This window comes from Schistocerca serialis, chromosome 9 (assembly GCF_023864345.2).
Source record: "Schistocerca serialis cubense isolate TAMUIC-IGC-003099 chromosome 9, iqSchSeri2.2, whole genome shotgun sequence".
Classification (NCBI taxonomy): Eukaryota; Metazoa; Arthropoda; class Insecta; order Orthoptera; family Acrididae; genus Schistocerca; species Schistocerca serialis.
Genome location: NC_064646.1, coordinates 404085391 through 404111555, shown reverse-complemented (window position 1 = coordinate 404111555; position 26165 = coordinate 404085391). Strand labels below are relative to the sequence as shown.

General features: G+C 46.1%; 1 pseudogene; it reads right to left on the bottom strand.

The window, feature by feature from the left end:
• Positions 1 to 24185: 24185 nt before the first annotated feature.
• On the bottom strand, positions 24186 to 24303 carry LOC126419972 (5S ribosomal RNA; annotated as a pseudogene).
• Positions 24304 to 26165: the final 1862 nt, after the last annotated feature.

Below are 26165 nucleotides of genomic sequence, written 5' to 3'. Positions count from 1 at the left end.
TAGAACTTAGAACTAGTTAAACCTAACTAACCTAAGGACATCACAAACATCCATGCCCGAGGCAGGATTCGAACCTGCGACCGTAGCGGTCTTGCGGTTCCAGACTGCAGCGCCTTTAACCGCACGGCCACTTCGGCCGGCAAACACATGAAGGAGATAAAAAAATTTTCAAAGCTGTGACTAATAAAAATAAAAATAGTTGTTAATTTTTACCAAGTGTTTCGTTCGTTCATCCTCAGACCGCAGCTTAGCAAATGCTTTCTCCAGGGAATGTTCGGTAATTTTGTCAGTTTAATGTGGCAATCCTAAATAACACGTTTCACACCACTCCAGTGCAGCATGATTACCGAAAGAGAATGCGTTCACTGCAAATATGCATCGCTTCGAACAACTCCAGTGTTTATAGCACTAACATTCAAAACAATTTAACATTTCCCTGCGCCACCCTGTTCACTACTTTTACTATTATTGTTTTTATTACTAAGGTCGGTGGAAAGTAACCCAAATTGACGAAATCCAAAATACTGAAATCACCCTTTAACTTTTAAGTAAAAAAGTAATTATTAATGCAGATATTCGAATAGTCGCAAACTTCTATGTGTGTAACGATACAGCGTAGAGGAAATGAATATGAGGGGAGAGGGCAGGGACAATGAGAGTGGGGGCTCGGTGTTCGTGTTGTTTCGGAACGAGCTGGCTGGCGCGCTGTGGAGCTGGCGGTGGGTTTCCCCGCGCCGGAGATGAGTGGTGGCGGAGCATCCCCACTGCCGCTGCTGCCCCCCGGGAAATCACGCGCCCCTTAAATAATTCGGAGGCCGCCTCGCCTCTACCGGCCCGGTCTGGTCTGGTCTGGCCATTAGAGGAGCCACCTCCTGCTGCTTCTGCTGCTGCTGCTGACCGCTAAGGCTGCGGAGCTCACCTGCCGCCGCAAGTGTCCCCTAATTACTCTGCTTTATCGTCAACCGTTCAGCGCCATCCGCGGTCTGTTTCTTATTGTGCAGGACCTGTTACACAGCAATGTTCGAGTCAATAACTTATTTTGCGGCTAGTGCTTGGGCACATCGATTATGCTTAGGTACGCATGAAATCATTGTGGGACGCGGCCAGAGGAACGTTCTACTCAGAATCTCGGAGGCTTTCGACACGACCTCGATTGAGGCACTTTGCGTGTACTGGGAGTTTTCCCTATAGATATTCCAATTCGCCACTGAGCAGCTGCCTGCTGGCTGAAGAGAGGAAGGTGCGACAGAATAAGAAAAATAACTGAACAGACAGAATGGAGAGAGGTGGCATGCCTTTACGATGCACGTAGTGACTTGTCCCCCTCTCATATTTATATCTTACTCTGATTAATTCGATTTGCGGAAGTATAGCCAAGTACAGTCTTTACAATTCTAGTATTGAGAAGTCAGAAGATATGAATATTTTCCTCTCTAATTTCATGCAGTGAAAAGTTGCTGTTCCTTCACACACAGACTTCCCACTCAGCGTCTATCGTCACCCGGGTGGTCCGGTGACAGGCTGGAACTGCTGATCTCGAAAGGGTTACGCCGATGGGTATGAAGGAGTCGAGTTGATGCTGTCCAGACGCCGACATTGTCATAAGAGCGGGGGCGACACGCCCACAAGGGCCTGAAGGAGTGCTGGGGTTAGACATTCCGTTACTTCGCAGAAACTTAGTGAAAACACTTTCTGACAGGCTACCAGCGAGGCGTGGGAATGATTTGTGTTCCCAGGCAGTCTTGGCGGGCAAATTCCCGCGTTTTCTGCAAAATCATAACTGTGATTGGCTTGCCCAGGGGATCGCTCCGTGACGTAGCAAAATCGGTGCAGAAATTGGCGCCAAGTATCTCCATTGGTGGAATAGTAGTGCTTTGGCAATAGAGTGAAATTTTCTACCGCTTTTCGAGTAGCTGATTGGCACGTTCATCCACGGCCACTGTGGTGGGGGTGGCAATGTTCTGTGTTCGGCTTGTACGGGTGCTCTTGGCAGAGTCGGCTCTCGCCTTTTGGTCGGAGTAGGTTACAAGACTGAGCTCTCGCTGCTTTGGACAGCTTACCTTCCGTTGGCTGTCTAATATACTTTCATTTAATTGTAACTGTTTGACGAAGTTGCTGAGGTTTCGACATCAACGTAACTTTCCGAGTATAGTTGGCAATTGAGCGTTCTGCATACAAGCGGCCTATGTTGTCCGTCTTGAGCAGTTTTGGCTAAAGTTGACTGTATCGGAGCTACTGTGTGACTTTGCTTGTTAAAATCAATCACTGTACTGTCAGGAAGGTCTTCTGACCACCCCTTAAAATTAACCATGCCAAATCCGTACTTAGCCCTGCCCACCCTGTGCATGATGTGGGACATAGGCAGTAACAAAAAAAGTAGGTGATTTCTCAAGGTAAAATATTTAAGATATTAAGACTGCAATATCACAGGTTAATGTAGGAGTGAGATAAGCTATTGCAAATGTGAAGTGTTGGAACATTAATAACCGGTGCAACCACGAAAATGTAGAATGTCATCATGCAAATGTGCATTCATTGTGTTGTATAGGTGCCAGATGTCAGTTTGCGAAACAGAGTTCCATGTCTGTTGCACTTGGTCTGTCAATACAGGGAAAGTTAATTGTGCTTCTAGATGACGTTGGAGTGTTCGTTCGAGGATGTCCCATATGTGGTCGTCTGAAGACAGAGACCTGGTGATCGAGCAGGCCAGGGAAACATGTCGAGACTGTGTAGAGCATGTTGGCTTAAGACAGCGGTATGTGAGCCAGTGTTAACATGTTGGAAAACGATTTCTTGGAATGGTGTTCATGAATGGCAACACAGCTGGCCGAATCACCACACTGACGTACAAACGTGCAGTCAGGCTGTGTAGGATAACCACGAGAGTGCTCCCGCTGTCATACGAAATCAAATCCCAGATCATAACTCCAGGTGCTCCGTCCAGTGTGTCTAGCATGCAGACAGGTTTATTGCAGGGCTTCAACTGGTCTTCTCTTAACCAAAATACGGCCATCACTGCGACCAAGGCAGGGCCGGCTGAGATCAGAAAACGCAACAGACCTGCACCCTGTCCTCCAATGAGCTCTCTCGCTTTACACCACTCAGATCCCATACAGCGCTGGTTTGGGGTCAGTAGAATGCACGCTACAGGGCATCTGGTTCGGAGTTGTCCTTGAAGTAACCGATTTGTGAGCTATTTGTGCCACAGTGGTGCGAACAGCTGCTAAAATTGCTGCTTCAGATGCAGTACGATGCGCCACACCAATACCCAGAATGATTTTGGTCTTCCCTCTCGGTGGCGTCACGTGACCATGCAGAGCCCCACCTTCTTCCGACTGAAATTTCTCGTGACCACTGCTGCCAGCAATCGTGTACAGTTGCTACATTCCTTTCTGTCTTTCTGCAGAATAGCAGAATGAACATCCAGCCTCCCGTAGCCCTATTACACGACTCCGTTCAAGTTCAGTGGGGTGTTAACAATGGCGTCTTTATCCCCTTAAAGACATTGGTGAGTAACATCACCTCACCACGTCCAATCTCAAAGGCAAGTAACGCTCACGACCGTCACAGCGTGTATCTAAAGCAAACAAGATTTGTATCCTCATAGTGGTACTCCTAGCTACATTCTCAGGCGACTGGCGCGACAGTTGAATACACACCACCTTCCAGGAGAAGAAACACGCCTATTTACTTTCGTTTATGTAGAACAACTTCTTCTTGGCGTTGGGATTCTTTTCCCGTCAGTGTAGTTTTTTGAGAGTACTGTAGGGGAAGAACAATTTTTGTGAGCATATCGACGTCACTTGCAGCAGGTAAGTAAAGAGGCACCCGTTGCAGCCTCTTGCTCTTGATACTTACCTAAGAGGCGGCAGGTTGCTGATTGGTGAACTAACAGTACGCCAAAACCTTAACAAATGGTAAGTGAATCCCAGCCGACTGACAGCCGGTCTGCTTACACATTCACGAACTACAAACAGTGCTAATCTCCACAGTTATTCATGGCAGAGCCGTCAGTGCCGATGCGTCAGTTCTCATCTTACTGGAGGTAAAGATAAAGTCTAAGGCGCAAGCCCTGACCCGAGTAGAGGGTGAGTGCTGCCATACTATTCTATTCGGCACGGCACAAAATCGTCGCCTCTAACCAGAATTGAAACCAGAACTTTCAGTATGGAACACACGCAACGTAAAAATCACACCATTCAGGTGCATTATCTACGCAAAACTCTGTACCGCCTGAAATACATTTTCGAGCTTGGTTCCCAGTGCCAAAACACTCAGGTTAGCATCCTTTACTATCGGCGTAATGTTGACCTAAAATCTTTGAGTCGCCATGTGGACAGTTGGTATTAAATATTAAAGCGGTGCAATAGTACGCCACCAGGCTAAAGATGCGTTTACAAAGACCATTGCATACCGAGTACACCTATCAGTGTAGCCCTGTGAAGTTTCTGCAACATTCCCAGCCACACGAAAAGCAGCCACATGTCCAGCACCGTTGCTGGCAATTGGTTCTGGGAAATATTAGCAGCACGGAAGATACCTGGCTGCTGTAAGCGAAGACGGCTTTCATTCTTTTGCATACCAAAAAGAAAAGAGTTAGCAACTGATCTAGTAATTGGTCTGTGTGAATGCATTGCTTTTTAAGTCATCGAAGTACTTCCTAAGCTTTAAGTAGTGAACTGATGCTGGATACATGTCTTCTCTAGAACGTTTGAACACAGTTTTAATATATTGTGTTGTATGTTAACCGGGGACCTAGAAACGACGGAGAGGCTCCGTCCCCGCCACAGCCGCAGTGGTCCACAACCCCACGACGACTACCGCAGTCCACTTCACCCCTCCGCCGCCCCACATCCAACCCAGGGTTATTGTGCGGTTCGGCCGCCGGTGGACCCCCCAGGGAACCTGTCACACCAGACGAGTGTAACCGGTATGTTTGCGTGGTAGACTAATGGTGGTGTACGCCTACGTGGAGAATTTGTTTGCGCAGTAATCGCCGACATAGTGTAACTGAGGCTGAATAAGGGGAACCAGCCCGCATTCGCCGAGGCTGATGGAAAACCGCCTAAAAACCATCCACAGACTGGCCGGTTCACCGGACCTCGACACAAATCCGCCGGGCGGATTCGTGCCGGAGACCAGGCGCTCCTTCCCGCCAGGAAAGCCGTGCGTTAGACCGATTTTAATATATAGTAAAAGCAACTGCTCCTAGTGTTGGAAATATAGGAGCATGAAAGTCTGTATAGCATGTGCAACTAGACAGGCGGTCATGATTCGGTTTTTGGCTACTGGTCACTCACAAACATAAAGAAGTTTGATGTAAACCTTTAAAGAGAACTTCTCATCGCTTCGCACCAGACTTTTCCAACAGTTTAGAAGAAGGAGTCCATCTGTTTCTTCTACATTTTACTACCCTTCGTAAACTATAGTTATTGACCATTGCTTGCCGGCCGGAGTGGCCGAGCGGTTAAAGGCGCTACAGTCTGGAACCGCACGACCGCTACGGTCGCAGGTTCGAATCCTGCCTCGGGCATGGATGTGTGTGATGTCCTTAGGTTAGTTAGGTTTAAGTAGTTCTAAGTTCTAGGGGACTTATGACCACAGCAGTTGAGTCCCATAGTGCTCAGAGCCATTTGAACCATTTTTTTTTTTTTGAGCATTGCTTGATATGTTCTGTTACGATGGTAGCAGCAAGATCGGCGTTTTTCCCAGTGCAATCTGTTTATATGTTACTTTCTACGTTCCACAGCTTTGTCGTAGTGTATCAAGTTTGTCAAATTCATGTTCCTCTCTTGACCCCAGTTCTAAATTCCAGTAGACAAAAAATACACTGAAGCGACAAAGCAGCTGGTATAGGCATGCGTATTGAAATATAGATATGGTAAACAGGCAGGCCGGCCGTGGTGACAGTGCGGTTCTAGGCCCTACAGTCCGGGACCGTGTGACTGCTACGGTCGCAAGTTCGAATCCTGCCTCGGGCATGGATGTGTGTGATGTCCTTAGGTTAGTTAGGTTTAAGTAGTTATAAGTTCTAGGGGACAGATGACCTCAGATGTTAAGTCCCATAGTGCTCAGAGCCATTTGAACCATTTTTAAACAGGCAGAATACGGCGCGGCGGTCGCAAAGCCTATATAAGGCAAAGCTTTACGCCTCGCCTGAGCCCGTCAACATAGGCATTGGACTGTCAGTGACTGGAAACATTTTGTCTTGTCGGATGAGTCTCGTTTGAAATTGATCGAGCCGGTGGACGTATACGGTATGGAGACAATATCACGAATCCATGGACCCGGCATGTCGGCAGGGACTGTTCAAGCTGGTGGAGGGTCTGTAATGATGTAGGGCGTGTGCAGATGGAGTGATATGGGACCCCCGACACGTCTAGATACGACTCTGACAGCCGACACGTACGTAAGCATAGTGTCTGATCACCTGCGTAAATTCATGCCCATTGTGTAATCTGACGGGAAATTCAGCAGTATAGTATGACAGCAAACACCTTCATAATTGCTACAGAGTGGCTCCGGGAACACTCTTCTGAGTTTAAACACGTCCGCTGGCCGACAAACTCCTACAAACATGAACATTATTAAGCATATTTGGGATGCCTTGCAATGTGATGTTCAGAAGAGATCTCCAACTCCTCGTAGTCTTACGGATTTATGGACAGCCCTGCAGGATTATTGGTGTCAGTTCCTTCCAGCACTACTTCAGACTTCAGTCATGTCGCGGCACTTCTGCGTGCTCGCGAGGGCCCTGCACGATATTAGGCAGGTGTACCAGTTAGTCTGGTTCTTCATTATACACTCCTGGAAATTGAAATAAGAACACCGTGAATTCATTGTCCCAGGAAGGGGAAACTTTATTGACACATTCCTGGGGTCAGATACATCACATGATCACACTGACAGAACCACAGGCACATAGACACAGGCAACAGAGCATGCACAATGTCGGCACTAGTACAGTGTATATCCGCCTTTCGCAGCAATGCAGGCTGCTATTCTCCCATGGAGACGATCGTAGAGATGCTGGATGTAGTCCTGTGGAACGGCTTGCCATGCCATTTCCACCTGGCGCCTCAGTTGGACCAGCGTTCGTGCTGGACGTGCAGACCGCGTGAGACGACGCTTCATCCAGTCCCAAACATGCTCAAAAGGGGACAGATCCGGAGATCTTGCTGGCCAGGATAGTTGACTTACACCTTCTAGAGCACGTTGGGTGGCACGGGATACATGCGGACGTGCATTGTCCTGTTGGAACAGGAAGTTCCCTTGCCGGTCTAGGAATGGTAGAACGATGGGTTCGATGACGGTTTGGATGTACCGTGCACTATTCAGTGTCCCCTCGACGATCACCAGTGGTGTACGGCCAGTGTAGGAGATCGCTCCCCACACCATGATGCCGGGTGTTGGCCCTGTGTGCCTCGGTCGTATGCAGTCCTGATTGTGGCGCTCACCTGCACGGCGCCAAACACGCATACGACCATCATTGGCACCAAGGTAGAAGCGACTCTCATCGCTGAAGACGACACGTCTCCATTCGTCCCTCCATTCACGCCTGTCGCGACGCCACTGGAGGCGGGCTGCACGATGTTGGGGCGTGAGCGGAAGACGGCCTAACGGTGTGCGGGACCGTAGCCCAGCTTCATGGAGACGGTTGCGAATGGTCCTCGCCGATACCCCAGGAGCAACAGTGTCCCTAATTTGCTGGGAAGTGGCGGTGCGGTCCCCTACGGCACTGCGTAGGATCCTACGGTCTTGGCGTGCATCCGTGCGTCGCTGAGGTCCGGTCCCAGGTCGACGGGCACGTGCACCTTCCGCCGACCAGTGGCGACAACATCGATGTACTGTGGAGACCTCACGCCGCACGTGTTGAGCAATTCGGCGGTACGTCCACCCGGCCTCCTGCATGCCCACTATACGCCCTCGCTCAAAGTCCGTCAACTGCACATACGGTTCATGTCCACGCTGTCGCGGCATGCTACCAGTGTTAAAGACTGCGATGGAGCTCCGTATGCCACGGCAAACTGGCTGACACTGACGGCGGCGGTGCACAAATGCTGCGCAGCTAGCGCCATTCGACGGCCAACACCGCAGTTCCTGGTGTGTCCGCTGTGCCGTGCGTGTGATCATTGCTTGTACAGCCCTCTCGCAGTGTCCGGAGCAAGTATGGTGGGTCTGACACACCGGTTTCAATGTGTTCTTTTTTCCATTTCCAGGAGTGTAGTTTCTGTTCCTCTATCTACGGGCACCAGGTTTATAATTGAAGCGAAATAATGTTCTTTCCCCGCCGATATTACGTGACTTGGATCCGTAGTGCTGTCGGCGTGAAAAAGGGGAAGCAAATCTGAGAGGGATGATTTTACTCTAAAGACAGAGCTAGACGTGGCACCAGCCGTACGAAAAATTCTGTACACAAGGCAACACCGGCCATACCTCGGCATCTAGTAGCAACAGCCAGCTCTATGAAACATACTGCTCAGCCGTAGCGTAATAGTGCCGTGTAGTGCAGCCACATTACAGCAATATTAACGACACCACCACTGCAGCCGTAAAATACGGCCGTGTTAACGGTGCTTAAGAATTCGGCAGCGTGGTGCTGGGAAGTGGAGGATAGAAGGAAGCGCAGAAGGCAGACCGGAGGGCCAATACGCGGCGCCAAATAAGAAGCAAGAGGACAGCCGGGCAATGTTTACGAGCCTTGGAGCGGGCGTCCTCGCCGGTATTTCCATACAAAGGCCCAGCGCCACCTGCTAGCGAGGGCTCAGTGGCCCGGGATTCGCCGTCGTGCCGTCTGCAACGTTGGGAGATAATAGCTTCGGAAGAACTGAGACGGGACCTTGTAATCCAACCACTAGACCACAGAAAGGTAAGCTCTTGCAGCCGTGGTCTAGAGTCCTAGGACTCTCCACGCTAGTCTATCCTGTGCAAGCCTCTTCATCTCTGCATAACTATTACAACCTACATTCGCTTGAATCAAATTTTAGTCATACTCCTCAGTTTTTACTCTTACACATCACGAACCCCTTCAACAGCCGGCCCGCAAAATCTCTTGGAAAAACTGGCCAGTGCTGGAAAAGCCAACAAGGGGCCCGTATTAAATGTTAGGAAGAGGTCTATAATTTGCTTTAGGCCTCAAATTTTAGGATAAAACGAAACTTTACTTTGGTAAAGAAATGTACATTTCCTTGGATGGTATTGTATTTTAACTGGGGGCCTAAAAACGAAACAGGGGCTCCGTCCCCGCCGCAGCCGCAGTGGTCCACAACCCCACGACGACTACCGCAGTCCACTTCACCCCTCCACCGCCCCACACCGAACCACTTTTGAGGGTTATTGTGCAGTTCGGCCCCCGGTGGACCCCCCAGGGAACCTGTCACACCAGACGAGTGTAACCGGTATGTTTGCGTGGTAGACTAATGGTGGTGTACGCGTAAGTGGAGAACTTGTTTGCGCAGCAATCGCCGACATAGTGTAGCTGACGCGGAATAAGGGGAACCAGCCCGCATTCACCGAGGCAGGTGGAAAACCGCCTAAAATCCATCCACAGACTGACCGGCTCACCGGACCTCGACACAAGTCCGCCGGGCGGATTCGTGCTAGGGACCTTGCGCTCCTTCCCAGTCCGGAATGCCGTGCGTTAGACCATACGGCTAACCGGGTGTGCATGCAGATCATATAGTCTTCGTACAGAATAAGAAAGCAAACTTAGATATTACAGTCTGAAAATATCTACCGCTAAAACTAACGATATGGCTCATTACGGAAAACATCCAGTCCGATCGGAAATTTTCATTTAAGAAGAGGTCATGGGACAGATCAACAGTTTCAGACTTTCAAGCTATGGACTCATATAAAGATACCTACGCACAGAACAGAATTAATAATTTTCACACAAATGTTGTACTTTAAATAAAATCACATAGAAACATACGAGAAAAGACACAAAATTTAAGTTTTACAAAACAATGGCTGCAACTGGTTTGCTCTATGGCAGACAATCGTGTTAAAAGATCAATTATTTTGAAGACGACTCCGGTATTCACCAAAGGAGGTTAGTGAAATGTACATTGGCGTCGCTGTGCCTACGGTCATACACGAAACTAGATTCGTGATACTGGTTTAAGCAAATTGTTTCCGCAACTTAAAGTCATCTTGTAATTAGCCTTTTTTTTTTTAGAAAATAAATAAAATAAAGGTGTTGGCTTTCGGACGTGTCCATACAGCCATCTCAACAGTGGAAATGCGATATGACTGTCTGTTACGACAACTCAGGAGATTCATTTGGGTCAAATGTGACGCCAAACAGGCAATTTTTCTGTCAGTTATAACGATACGAAACTAAGGAAGACACAACTCCCAGTCTCCGAGCAGGGAAATCTCCGACCCGGCCGGGGTAGAACCCGGGCCCCTTGGGTTTGCAGTCTGTCGCGCTCACCCCGCAGACTGTAAACTAGCCTCCATAAGTGCATCGACACATGTTGACCGTCATTGGCCGGTGCCTGTAACTAACGTTCACGTACATGAACCACTCACACGAGGTTTTGGAGAAATGGTGCGACTGTTGAGGCCAGAAACAACGTAAGTAAATGCAGGTTGCCCTGGTTACAGTCTGTAGTCATTTCAATAAATACGTATATATTATGTGGTCATATACACACTTCAAAATAACTGCATGACACTCCTTTGCTACACTATTGGAAACCAGTATAGAGGCTTGGTATTCATAGGAAAAGTAACATTGTCGGTTGGAATAGTTGGCTTCAAATGGCTCTGAGCACTATGCGACTTAATTTCTGAGGTCATCAGTCGCCTAGAACTTAGAACTAATTAAACCTAACTAACATAAGGACGTCACACACATCCATGGCCGAGGCAGGATTCGAACCTATGACCGTAGCGGTCACGCGGTTCCAGACTGAAGCGCCTTTAACCGCACGGCCACACCGGCCGGCTTGGAATAGTTGTGCACGTTGTATATGCAATAGTATGGGATCCATTATACCGACAGATGCAGTCAAGTGGTATTGTGTTGTATGTTAACCGGGGACCTAGAAACGACGGAGAGGCTCCGTCCCCGCCGCAGCCGCAGTGGTCCACAACCCCACGACGGCTACCGCAGTCCACTTCACCCCTCCGCCGTCCCACACCGAACCCAGGGTTACTGTGCGGTTCGGTCCCCGGTTGACCCCCCAGTTTGCGTGGTACAGTAATGGTGGTGTACGCGTACCTGGAGAACTTGTTTGCGCAGCAATCGCCGGCATAGTGTAGCTGAGGTGGAATAGGGAGAACTAGCCCGCATTCGCCTAGGCAGATGGAAAACCGCCTAAAAGCTATCCACAGACTGGCCGGCTCACCGGACCTCGACACAAGTCCACCGGGCGGATTTGTGCTGGGGACCAGGCGCTCCTTCCCAATCCGGAAAGCCGTGCGTTAGACAGCACGGCAAACAGGGCGGGCTCCTTGGATGGTTATCGTCAAATAACCATTTGAAACATACGTTCATTTCGCACTACGAGAAAATATAAACACTGCCTTACACTAATCACATTTTTAAGCGATTTCACTTGCTTATATTTGTGTACAATAATAAAATAAATGTAATTACTGAAATGATTATTCAAGGATCAGAAATTAAATGTAAGAAGAGAATTGCATTCACAACCAAATTAAACGAATAAAAATCGCCCACTTCGTTCAGTGCCGAGGCGCTATTCCAGAGGAATACCAAGTGGGCTAAGGCTTGGATAGGAATTTGGATTGAGAAGGGAGGCATGCCTTGGTAGACTGTGCAGTTGTGCAAAGCCAGGGTGGCGTAGTGGTTAGGGCATCAGCCTAGTAAGTACGAGACTCGGGTTCGAATCCTGGCCTTGGCATAAATTATCTTTCGTCGCTTTAGTCTGCACATATACATCAATGATTCCATGCAATCGACTGGATCATTCATTCCACATCTCTGCCATGACTTGCGCCACCGGTACTGCCTGCTACCTACATCATCTGAAGCGGTACAAAGCGACGAGTATGCTTTTTCAGGCATTCGTTTTAGAAACAGGTCTCTATTTCAATGACTCCCTCTAATACAGTCAGAAGTCAGTATACCACCAGTACAAAAACAACACGATGTAACGCAAGTAGAGGTGCACTGAAGCTGTCACTCTACACCAGACATATTTCGAATAAATTGTATCACTTTCTCTGTGGTAACGCCAACTTCCATTACCGTTCGCGCTTCGCTGCTGTTTGACGCGTCACGTCGACTTTAAAGAGCAATCAATGTTGCGGGCATTGCGGCCCGTTTAACGACCGCCGCTAAACACACCACGTGCACATATGTGTGTGTGTGTGTGTGTGTGTGTGTGTGTGTGTGTGTGTGTGTGTTTGCGCGTCACACGGTAGTTTTATTGCAGGCCACGCCCTCGCGACCTCGTCCGGAAATCGCGAGCCACATGCGTGACAGAGGACACTGAACGCAAGCGCGTTCACGTCACGTTCCCTTCGCGTTTTCCGGCCTCGGGACAGTGCGGTGCTTTGTAACGCAACACTCAGTCGCCGCAGATTACAACATAGCAACCTGTATGCTGTTGGCGTCGTTTTTCTGTGCGTTGCTTGCAGTCTTCACTGATTAACCACTGCTTTCCAGAATTAATGCTCACTCCGCAGAGGAGTGTGCGCTGATTTGTCACTTTCTGGTAAAGCAGAACTGTCTGTCGGAAAGGGACTCCGACCTGGGACATTTGAATTCTGCGGGAAAGTGTTTTCCAAATGGTTCAAATGGCTCTGAGCACTATGGGACTAAACATCGGCGGTCATCAGTCCCCTAGAACTTAGAACTACTTAAGCCTAACTAACCTAAGGACATCAGACACATCCATGCCCGAGGCAGGATTCGAACCTGCGACCGTAGCAGTCGCTCGTTTCCGGAATGAAGTGCCTAGAAACGGTCGGCCACCGCGGCCGGCCCAAAGTGCTTTTCCGTCCGAGATATCGAAGCATTACTTACAACCCATCGTATCAGCTTTACTTTCGCCAGTGTCTCATCACCTACCACCCATTCTTCACAGAAGCTTTATGCATTGCTACAAACACACATCTATACTCCACAAGAGAACACACACAGTACCAAGATTAGCGATTTTTGTTCTATTCCATATCAGTACTGAACGAAGGAAAAATTTGAAAAGGTTTTTCAGTAATCACTACCAGTCATAAATTTTTGTTGACTTACTTCAATTATTTAATGAAGCACCATGTTTCGAAATACAAGCCTCGTGTTCATGTTACAATGGCAACACTAGATACATTAAGTAAAAGATATAAAGATACTGAACTTTTCTTTACAACCTGGTATCATCGCTTGTTGGTCTCCTTTTCATACAAAAAATGTAAATAATTACCTACTCTGTTCACAGTTCGCTGAGTGACAAACCTCATGGAATATCTCCTTTAGAAAGGTGTGACATGGACTCTACAAGTCTCAGAAAGTCCCCTGCACAAATACTGAGTCATCCCTCCTCTATATCCGTCTATAATTGCGAAAGTGTTGTCGGTGCAGGATTCTGTGCGCGAACTGATCTCTCTATTATGTTCCATAAATGTTCGACGAATTACATGCGGGGCGATCTGGGTGGCCAAATCATTCGCTCAGAATGTTGAGAATGAATATTTTGAAAATAAGTCAAAAAAATTGTAAGTGGTAGCGGTGTCTGAGACACTTTTCTAAATTTCTGAAACAGACACGGTCGATTAAAAGTCAATATTGCTATAAACTGAAGAAAAATTACTCTTTTTTTCTTACTGTCATGGTCCATACACACCAGAATTGGCGCGCATGATTCATCGATTACTGGCTCTCTATATTTACCCATTTTAGTGAGAACAATGTCGTTTTCTTCCGAAGATTCTTATCTAAGTCGTTCCCCCTCCCCAACATGTGTATGAACTTGTTCGATTTCTACTTCATGCCTACTTGATAGGACAGCGCTCTAGAGCTGGTACGGCATCGGATTTCCTTTACTAATGTACTGCATTATCCCAGAACCGCTCCAACTAATCTCTTATTCGCCTTCCCTATCACTTCTTTCAAATTTTCAGCATTTATCACACCGCTTCTTGGTGTTACCCCTAATCACTTATACAATGTAACGTGCTCCAGTGTTTATGCATTTCGTTGCGAATTTCCAACGATGATGCATTCCGTTGTATTTATGTTCACCTGCACTGATCGCCAATTATTCAAGCTGTGTTTCATACGATTTTCTTTTTTCATCTAATAATTTGTTCGAAGTCAATCATTGCGACCCATTTTAATGGATGCTGAAAGAACTTATCGAAATACTAAGGTACGCTTTGTCTTTCCTCGGCTTAACGCGTCAACGATGTGTCTGCGCCGTGAGGTTCGTCGTAACGTGTGTTTGTACGATGCGCTGTGTGTATACATAGGCATGTGCAACAAACCGAGGGATAAAATCTACTGTCCTAGCGCCAAACCAGAGCTCGGGGTTTCTGCTCCACATCAGAGAAATAGATTTCAGTCAACTGCACCAGATGCTCTCCTCCGACGAGACACGCTGGTGTGCCCGGTGAATATTCTTTGAACAGACGTGGCACATTTTACTCTGTACGATGCCATGAATGCACAATACTACTATTCCGCCACATGTTGTGCGGGAACATGCTTTACGCTCGCCTTTGTGACTATGTGGTGTCGTTTCACAAGCTCTTTCATTCTCGGTCCGCTTTTCTTCGAGAAGATGACACCTCGCGGGTTTCTTAGTGAAACTTTGACTTAAGGACCGCCTTGTGCAACACGTGATTCCAGTTTGCGAGAACGCCACTGAATCCACACTACTATTTTCATGCAAGATGGCAAGACACCACATGTCGCTTGCCAGGTGAAAGATCTGCTTCGAGAAATATTCGGTAACGACTGCATCAGCTCTATGCAATTTAAAGATTTTTGGTCTTTCCGAACCCCCGACCTCAATCCATGTGATTTCTGTTTTTAAGGATACATGAAATACCGTTTCTGCCATGGATGTATCTGGACTCTCCCTGGTCTGAAGGGTAGCATACGACGATATAACACTCTGATTACATCGAATATTCTGAGGGCACTCGTCGACCATGCCGTGTTACGGATGGCCGGCCGCGGTGGCCGAGCGGTTCTAGGAGCTGCAGTCCGGAACCGCGCGACTGCTACTGTCGCAGGTTCGAATCCTACCTCTGGCATGGATGTGTGTGATGTCCTTAGGTTAGTTAGGTTTAAGTAGTTCTAAGTTCTAAGGGACTGATGACCTCATATGTTAAGTCCCATAGTGCTCAGAGCCATTTGAACCATTTTTTGTTACGGATGCAGCATGTTTCTGGGTGGGGAGATCATATTTAATGCATGTTGTCACTTGTGATCATTTCTTAATAAACGTGGCAGAATTACCGTTATCATGTGTTTGGTCCTTCCTCCCCTTTTCCTTCAATCACATTCTGACTGCTCACAGCTCCATACCTTCACCTGTTGGCAGAAAGTTCCACTATTATTTTTTCATCACACCGATTAATGAACATACGTACGGTGTTTCAGCTTCCTGAAACGTATACAGCCCTCACGGCAGAACTCGGAATATCCTCAAATTAATTGTAACCACTCAGTATGTGCAGCAAGATGAATAAATCTTGACGATTACTGACACTAACAGTCATGTCATAATTTACTGGAATTAACGACTTCCATTAGAAGTTCATGCAGAGCTAACAAGTTAGACTCCAGACCTTCGGCTGCTAAGAGACTATCGAGAACAAAATATTTTGTGCTCCTTCATTTTCTTGAGCAGAAACGTAGTTCGTAGTGCTGAAGTAACGTCAGGAGTGACAGCACATACGCCGTCCGCGGTGGCCGTGCGGTTCTGGCGCTGCAGTCCGGAACCGCGGGACTGCTACGGTCGCAGGTTCGAATCCTGCCTCGGGCATGGGTGTGTGTGATGTCCTTAGGTTAGTTAGGTTTAAGTAGTTCTAATTTCTAGGGGACTTATGACCTAAGATGTTGAGTCCCATAGTGCTCAGAGCCATTTGAACCATTTGACAGCACATACTACGTAATTGAGGCCGAAAAGCCGCACGGTAGTAGCCGAGCGGTCTGATGCGCTGCAGTTATGGACTGTGTAGCTGGTCCCGGCGGAGGTTCGAGTCCTCCCTCGGGCATGGGTGTGTGTGCTTGTCCTTAGGATAATTTAGGTTAAGTAGTGTGTAAGCTTAGGGACTGATGACCTTAGCAGTTAAGTCCCACAAGATTTCACACACATTTGAACATTTTTTTGAGGCCGAAAAATAGAAGCGGTGACAGCGCTCACATAACGCCGGCGCACATCGTCCTGGAGCTGGACTGGACTGGATTGGAAGGGGCAGCCACGGGGTTCGGTCGATGCGGCGGTGGCGTGCGTGTCCAACCGGAGAGTGGCGTGCGAACAGCAGCGCGAAGCACGCAACCACTGCGCGGGTGCCGGAAGCACCCGCTACCAGCTACATTTTCCGCCCGACAAGTAGCGTTGCGTGCACGCCTCTTAATTAGATCCTCTCGGTCGAGAACCCTTCAACGAGACCTCTTACCTAATTACCTTCAGCGAAAGGTAATGCCAGCATACGAGGGGCGTTTGAAAAGTCCGTGCAAAAATAGAAACTACTTACGTGTTTGGGGTAAACCTTTTTTATTTTTCGGCATAGTCTCCTTTTAGACTTATACACTTCGTCCAACGCTGTTCTAATTTGTTGATCCCTTCCGAATAATAGGAATTGTCCAAGTCTTCAGATTAGCTATAAGTTGCTGCAGTCACCTCCTCGTTTGAATAAAATATTTGTTCTGCCAGCCATTTCTTCAAATTGAGGAACAAATAGTAGTCCGAGGGAGCCAAGTCTGGAGAACAGGGGGGATGTGAGACGAGTTGGAATCCTATTTCCATTAATTTTGCGACCACAACTGCTGAGGTGTGTGCTGGTGCATTGTAATGATGGAAAAGGACTTTTTTGCGGTCCAATCGCCGGCGTTTTTCTTGCAGCTCGCTTTTCAACCGGTCGAATAACGATGACTAATATACATCTGTAATAGTTTTACTCTTTTCCAGATAGTCGATGAGGATTATCCCTTGCTAATCCCAAAGGACAGTCGCCATAACCTTTCCGGCTGAAGGACTGGCTTTCGCCTTTTTTGGTGCAGATTCTCCCTTGGTAACCCATTGTTAAGACTGTTGTTTGATTTTAGGAGTATAGTAATGTGTCCAGGTTTCTTCCACAGTGACGAAACGACGCTTTAAGTCCTGCGGATTCTTCCTGAACACCTGCAAACCATCTTTGCTCCGTATACATAAATCTCTCCAGCACCCTCAACTGTTTCTTTATTACCGTACAGGTTCCTTCTTGAAACATTAAGATCAAAGACACAATTACGCCAAAAAGATAAACACAGCAACATTTTCGTATGGGTACGGGAACTAAAGGAGAGAAGGCACATGATCAGTCTCCTACCAAATTCACTTTGCGATCACCACCGACTTACTTAGTTAACACCAGGCAAGTTTCTGGACAAAGAGGATATTATCGTATGCAACTGGACATGAAAGAGTACTCGTGAACTACACCCCACCACTCATGAATGAAATACGTACATTTTAAAACCCATCTGGCGAAATTTCCTGAAGTCCAAGGGTAACAGCAGCGAATGGTTTGCCAGACATGTATATTTCATTCTGCCCACTGCTCCTCACACATCCAAAATTATTTTGTTCATCTCTGAACACATCGGCAAATAGTGAATCAACCCCAGTACCTGCGTCAAGACACGTCCCACAACTCCTTACGTATTACCTGACAGTCTGTTCCTAAAGACTAAAAAGTAGCACAGGTCACACCAACATTCAAGAAAGGAAATAGGAGTAACCCATTGAATTACAGACCCATATCACTGACCTCAATTTGCAGTAGGATTTTGGAGCATATACTGTACTTGAACATTACGAATCACTTTGAAGAAAATGACTTATTGATAAATAACCAACATGGATTCAGAAAATATCGTTCTTGTGCAACACAGCTAGCTCTTTATTTCCATGAAATAATGAGTGATGTCGACAAGGGATCTCAGATCGTTTCTATATTCCTAGATTTCCAGAAGGATTTTGATACCATTCCTCACAAACGACCATTAATCAAATTGCATTCATATGGAGTATAGTCTCAGTTGTGTGACTGGATTTGTGATTTTCTCTCAGAGTCGTCACAGTTCGTAGTGATAGACAGTAAATCATCGAGTAGAACAGAAGTGATATCTGGCGTTCCGCAAGGTAGTGTCATGGGTCCTCTGCTGAATTTACATAAATGATCTAGGTCTTAATCTGAGCAGCCCCCTTAGGTTGTTTGGAGATGACATTGTAATTTACCACGTAGTAAAATCCTCAGACGATCAATTCCAATGATAAAATGATCTGGAGAGAATTTCTGTATAGTGCGAAAAGTGGCAATTGGCACTAAACAAAGAAAAGTGCGAGGTCATCCACTTAGGTACTAAAAGAAATCCAATACATTTTGCGTATACACTAAATCGCACAAATCTAAGGGCTGTCAATTCGACTAAATACCAAGGAATTACAATTACGAGAAACTTAAATTGGAAAGAGCACGTAGATAATATTGTGGGGAAGCCGAAACAAAGACTGCGCTTTGTTGGCAGAACACACATAAGATGCGACAAACTAACTAAAGAGACAGCCTACATTACACTTGTCCGTCCTCTGCTGGAATATTGCTGCGCGGTGTGGCATCCTTACCAGGTAGGATTGACGGAGGATATCGAAAAAGTGCAGAGAAGGGCAGCTCGTTTGGTGTTATCGCGTAAAAGGGATGAAAGTGTCACTGATATGATACGCGAGTTGGGGTGGCAGTCACTGAAACAAAGGCGGTTTTCTTTGCAACGAGATCTTTTTATGAAATTTCAATCACCAACTTTCTCTTCCGAATGCGAAAATATTTTGTTGACACTCACCTACGTAGGAAGGAACGATCATCATAATAAAATAAGAGAAATCTGAGCTCGAACGGAAAGATTTAGGTGTTCCTTTTGCTCAGCGACGTTCGAGAGTGGAATGGTAGAAAAGTAGTATGAAAATGGTTCGATGAACACTCTGCCAGGTACTTAAGTGTGAATAGCAGAGTAACCATGTAGATGTAGTTCCACAAGTTTGAGGGTTTCCAGACGTAAAATGCTACTTCGAAGCCTAATGAAATGAAGAAATGAAGAAGAAACAAATGTTATATCACCATTACTTCAATCAATATTTAAGATTTTTCATCCCTAAAACAAGAGAAACTCAGTTCATTTTGTTTTAACTCTCCTTTATACGAGGGGGATTTCAGTATTGATTTCCGCTTTACTTTTTCTCGTGGTGCGCCCGTGTACTCATCTTTACAGTTGCAACTATATAGTACATTGGTCTAGAGCTCTGTAAATGAAGACCAAAAGAGGTCGAATAGCGGAAAAATCGTGTATTTCAAAATGATAGGAAGAAGTTCCACGAGCCACATTCTGAAAATCCTCACCGGTGGGATTGAGGGGGAGTGGGAGGGGGAGGAGGAGGGGTAGGACCGTCACTTCTTTAAGTTTTTCTTGAATAACGTAAAACCGTGGATGCTAGGAAAACTGTTTCTCAGTACAAAATTAAATTTCCTAAAAAAAGGTTCCCATTGATTTTTTTCTCTAGTACTAACATTTTCAGCTTTGCTGGTGATGTAAAAACGGCAAATTACAAAAAACAACTGAATTTAGATGATATTAAATTGATGCTTATTGTCAAATGATGTGGGTTAAGAAGAAATACCACGTCTACTTGCATTAGAGCCGTGTGAATCGTATGTTGGGTTTGTAAAAGTGCGCATTATGCGAGGGGTCGCCGAGGCGGAGGTGGAGGGCAGAAACGCGAGGGAAGGTAGGTCGCTAAACTGTAATGATGCAACTCCCCCCTTCATTGAACTGTAAACTGAAAAAGTGACTCCCCACTCAATCTACCCCGCTACGTCACAAGAAGCAACTACGCGGTGTTTCACGAAGTTACGCCGACCTTCCGAACCGCATCTTATGAACACTGGCGATGCAGACCGCAGACATGTCATTGGGGTGTTTATTTTCCACAAAGTGCTTTATAGACGACTTGAGACATTAATAATACTAACCTATGAAATACATACGGATATACTCGACGTGAATCTCTGCACATTCACCTGCACTGCTAGAGGGTAAAATTGTTATTATTCTGTACGGCAGCTGTAGCGTTCTTCCGAAAACATCAGGGGAAAGCTCATTTTTCATTTCGAAGACACACTATACTTCCCCACCATTTCCTTACAGAATCTCTTATGTGAGTAGACAAAGTGAGTCTGGAATGGCGTTCTGTCGTCGTCACTGATGAGAGTAGGTTCTGTACGAGGTCTGTTGAAAAAATTCCGGAACATTCGTAATTTTGCGCCAATGTTGTGTTGGAGCGAACTGCAGTTGGCATCACTGCACAAGCCTGTGTTTAGTGTGTTATTTCCGGAAGTTTCATTGTTCTATGCCTCTTATTTATTGTTCAGTGCTGTACTGAATAGAATGTTGTGTCGCACAGTGTGAGAATTTAGAGATGGAACAGTTGAGATGCAACTCTTCTGCATTAAATTTTGCGTGGAACTCAAGAAAACCTTAAGAGACACACCAAATGATGCAGCAAGCCTAAGGTGGTGAGTGCTTAAGCCGTACTAGCCGTTACGGATGGTTCACACGGTTTGAAAATGACCGGACAGAAGTGTACCGGCGACGCTCATGTCAGCAACATCAACGAAATTGTGTGTGCCAATCGAAGACTGACTGTCCGAGGGATTGTACAATAATGTAAAATTTCACTTGGATCATGGCATGAAATCCTGACACAGTATATCGTAATGCATTGTGTTGGCGCCAAGTTCGACCCATGACTGATGAGTTAAGAGCAGAAAGACCTATGCCTCGCAATCTGTGAAGAGCTTTTAGATTGAGCAAATGAGAACCAGATGTTCCTTCAGAGAATCAGAACTGGTGATGGAACGTGGGTCTACGGTTATGATTTTGAGACCAAGGTTCAGGCTTCATAATAGGTTCGGCAACGTTCTCCAAGACCAAAAAAAGCTCGTCAGGTCCGGTTAAATTTCACAGCCGTGCTGATAGTTTTTTTTAACTTTGAAAGATTAGTTCATCATAAAATCGTGCCACAGGGACAAACTGTTAATCGATGGTACTATCTGGATGTGTTGCGATGCCTATGAGTAAATGTGAGAAAGAAACGGCCTGAAATGTGGCGAGACAATTCATGGCTCTTGCAGCACGATAACGCACCCGCACATTCATCCATGTTGGTGCGTGACTACTGCACAAAAAACGAAGTTACTGTGCTGCCTCATCCATACTCTCCAGACTTGGCCCCTGCGGACTTTTCTTTACTTCCAAAGTTAAAAGGATTTGCAACGACAGAGGAGATAAAAGAAAATTCGCAGATGGCCGGTGGCGCGATCCAGCAAGAGGCATACCAAGATTGCTTCCGGAAGCGGAAACGGCGTTGCGAGTGGTGTATCAATTGTGTACGAGGGTATTTCGAAGGAGACCATGCACAGTAGGTAAAAGGAAAGCACAGGAAAGTTTTGTGGCGGAAGTTCCGGAATTTTTTGAACAGACCTCGTGTACTAGTGATGGACGTGCACCTGTACGGCGTAGACCTGGTGAGCGGTCTATTCTGGAGTACACGTACTCACGACACATAGGTCCAACCCCCGGCACCATAGTGTGGGAAGTTAACAGTTACAGCTCGGGGTCACATTAGATATTTCTGCGTGCTAATGCTATTTCCTCGAAAGGAAGGTGATCAGCATTTTCAGCTGGACAATGCACGTCCACATAAGGCTGTTGCCGCTCAACGTACTCTTCGGAGTGTAAAAGGCTGCCTTGGTCAGCAAAAATATTCGATCTCTCACCAACTGGACATGTATGGGTCATGGTGAAGTGGAAAATACCTCATTCTCCAATTGGCGAAATACAACGAAAGGTGCAAGGTACTTGGGACACTGTATTGCAGGATGTTATTCGGCACATTTTATGGACATTTGTATGCTACAATATGCGCCTGTGATGGGGCCACAGAAGTGTACACTTGGTATTCGTGGATTGTTTGGGTACCCTTTACTATGATGTGTGTGTTTCATTTCGTATGAATTTGTTACCATATAGTCCTACAGGGATCATCTACCTGTCATATACTTGTTAGTAAAATGACTTTGCCCTTGTGGGTGCTGCATTCTTTTACACAGTATACAACCACTTGAAGCGACTGGCCGCTTGAGAAAATTTTATAACCATACATAAACATTAAAAATACGTGAACAAACGTAGCCAAGTTTACTCAATGTACACGACTTCTGTCCCCTATGTTAACTGATGACCGCGCTGACAGGAACGGCAACAGGGAACAACTAGCAGAAATAACTGTTTTGCAAATGTCTTCTATGTATAGATAATGACATAACATTTGTCTATAACATTAGAAATGCTAACACCTTTGTATCTGTAGAAATCTAAAGTTTTTATATTAAGATATTCTTTGATTTGTTTGAAAATTGTCTACAAATTTGCTGTATGACGAAAAGTGTGTATGTATGTAAATACATTTGTAAAGGTTCACTCATTTTTCTTTCCTTCTGTCTTGTTTTCATGGAAAAAAGTTAGAGATTGCCTACGGAACCATGATTGTACCCAGGCATTCACCTCTTCGTCCAAAGCAAATGGACGGCTACGCATGTCTTTCTTCCGCGCTCTAAAAACAATGCAAATCCCAATGGGAAGGATCGGGACTGAATGAAATTTGGGTAAGGGCTTCCCAGCAAACTTCTGCAGCGTAGTCGAAACAACGTTGCCAACCTTTTTCCGTGAAGGTACTGACCGTCTTGTCTCACATTGGGATAAATGTATTAACAGTTATGCCGATTAGTTTTGAAATAATGAACAGTTTACTTAGCGTTTTCTCCATCTGTCTCGTTTTCGTCTGACTGCCGCTTGTATTATCCATACTGTGTTTAGAAAATATACAACTATTGCTTGAAACAGTAAAGCAATTTTTCGTTTTTGTCTTAGTTTTGAATGTACTGTTAACATGATCAGTAGTACTTTAAACTTACTAAATGATGTAGCCTAATCAGGCAACTGAAGATGAGCCCCCAGGCCTCGAAATGCATCACTGATCGTGATCAAAGCCGGTTTGTTTTCCTCGTTACGAAAATAAATTTGCCGAACTATGAGAACAGCGGATCCTCTACGACACGAACAATGCTACGAAAGAAACAAGAGAAAGAACATACAGGGAGTCTCAAAACTTTAGAATCCCTTTATTACAGAGCATCCTAACTGTATTTTCGCCTCGCGGGGTAGCCGTGCGGTCTACGGCGGCTTGCCGCGTTTCTCGCGGCTACCCCCGTTGGAGGCTCGAGTCCTCCCTTGGGCGTGTGTGTGTGCGTGTGTGCGTGTGTGTGTGTGTGTGTGTGTGTGTGTGTGTGTGTGTGTGTGTGTGTGTGTGTGTTGTCCTTAGTTTAAGTTAGATTAAGTAGTGTGTAAGCCTAGGGACCGATGACCTCAGCAGTTTGGTCCCATAGCACTTACCACAAAATTTAAAAAAAAAGGAACAAGTAGAACTGTATTTTCAGGCGAGAAGCTAATGGCTCGAAATGAATATTTCAGGTGACGCGATGTCTTGAACGAGCAATGCGGACGGTGCACATGTTTCAATACTAGAAATCATACCTCTCGCGCCAATGACGATGCCGCTACCAAGAAAAACAATGGTGTTGTGTGTCCACGGCGAAAATTAGCACTGTTTACAACTGTTGTCGAACATGGAGCATTGCTCGTTATAAAAAGACATGCTTCTGAAATATAAAAACTAAACTCCATCCAAACCAACATTGGAAGGCTCAACGATACCGACTGGCAGCCGTGTCATCCTCAGATACTGGCATCACTGGATGCGGATACGGAGGGGCATGTGGTCAGCACACCGCTCTCCCTGACATATGTCAGTTTATAAGACTGTAGCCGCTACTTCTCAATCAGGTAACTCCTCAGTTTGCCTCACAAGGGATGAGTGCACCCCGCTTGCCAACAGCGCTCGGCAGGCCGGATGGTCACCCATCCAAATGCTTGCCCAACCCGACAGCGCTTAGCTTCGGTGATCTGACGGGAACCGGTGTTACCACTGCGGAAAGGCCGTTGGCCTTCTGAAATACAGCAGAGCGCTATGTAGAGCCCCGAAACCCGAACTAATGTACAGAGAGAATTTCAGGAACAGGCTCGTCTTCCGAACTCAGTAAATTTGAGTACCTTACTTTGAGCTGCTCAAGTCACAGCTCTAGGCAATGTTTTCCACAAGGAACTGAAAGCACAGGAGGATTTGAGAATATCATGATCGGTCCTGTGGGGCAGAAATCTCACCGCTGTCGTGCACAACCTGTGCAAACAACGGTGTCGTATGATTATGAACCTACAGGTCAATCGTTCCATTTAGTTATACTGTAATGCACGCTTCGGCAGTAGTCATTTTGAACAATTCCTCTGAGCGTGAGCTGTAACTAACTTACATATAGTTTTCAGCAACGGAAGAGCGCTTGGGCGGTGGCTTCCGACTCGGAAGTTATGGGCAATTGTTACGTCGACAAGGAGAGGAGTGTAGTTTTTGGCCATTAGATTTTGCGCCAGTGGCTTGGCGCAAATTCCACACTTTTCCGTCTGGGGCTGTTTATGGTGATCCATTCGTCAGATGCTGACCTTAATTTTTGTTGTCCCCTTGGTGTTATTTAAGAGAAGTAACGTATGTGCCAGTATCGTGTTTCACCCTCCTCTTCTTGCATCATCATAGAACACATACAGTACACGTTCCAATTATAGGCACCTGTACTTACGACAGCTCACACACTCTGCGGAGGAAAGGTGCCACTGTGCACGAAAGAAGTAAAACCACGAGCACAACAGCCAAACATTGAACACGCATTCACTATTTTGTTCCTGATCTCAGAATACTTACTTTAATAACAGTGACTATATCTCCTCCTCTCCCCCCCCTCCCACCCTGCCACTCCCGATCTGATTGCTTACGGAATCGAGCTCCCGCGCATAAAAGAGTTTCCGCATGAACAATGAACATTTAGTAAGCGATAAACCGTATTTCTTTCTTATTATTTACGGATGTTAGCGAGAAAAACTCCCGCGAAAGTTTGAATTTATGTGTAAAGTTTCTTGGAAGGCAGAAAGTGCTGTCATTCTCAAATATTGGATGAATGGTGATTTGCGTGCGTTGCTTTGTGCTGTGTCAAGACACAGAGAGAGTTCCAAAATCCCTTGAAAAACTTTTGGGACTTGTATGGGGGAGTGAGTACACAATATTTTGAACAGGAACTCATGTTCGGAAACGCCATTCAACGATGTCACAGAGTGCCAAAGTTACAGGCGCCGTGATTCAAGTGATTCCGTGATGATGTTACAAACTTTCTAAGATGATGAAGAAGGAAATATGTATCAATTTGAGGTAAGGGGCCCTCTGCCGGATCGTAACGAGTCGAAAGTTATAAGCGAAAACCGTTCTGAATCCTCTGACTCTGGTATTCATGTACTGGTACTGTTGTTGATAAGACTGTAGGGGAGGAAACTTTTAGACGTGGTAGCGTAGACAAGCGCAAGGAAAACATTAATCATGGGCTCCGAATGGAAAAACTAGTAGAAGCCGACCTCGGGGAAGATCAGTTTGGATTCCGTAGAAATACTGGAACACGTGAGGCAATACTGACCTTACGACTTATCTTAGAAGAAAGATTAAGGAAAGGCAAACCTACGTTTCTAGCATTTGTAGACTTAGAGAAAGCTTTTGACAATGTTGACTGGAATACTCTCTTTCAAATTCTAAAGGTGGCAGGGGTAAAACACAGGGAGCGATAGGCTATTTACAACTTGTACAGAAACCAGATGGCAGTTATAAGAGTCGAGGGACATGAAAGGGAAGCAGTGGTTGCGAAGGGAGTAAGACAGGGTTGTAGCCTCTCCCCGATGTTATTCAATCTCGATATTGAGCAAGCAGTAAAGGAAA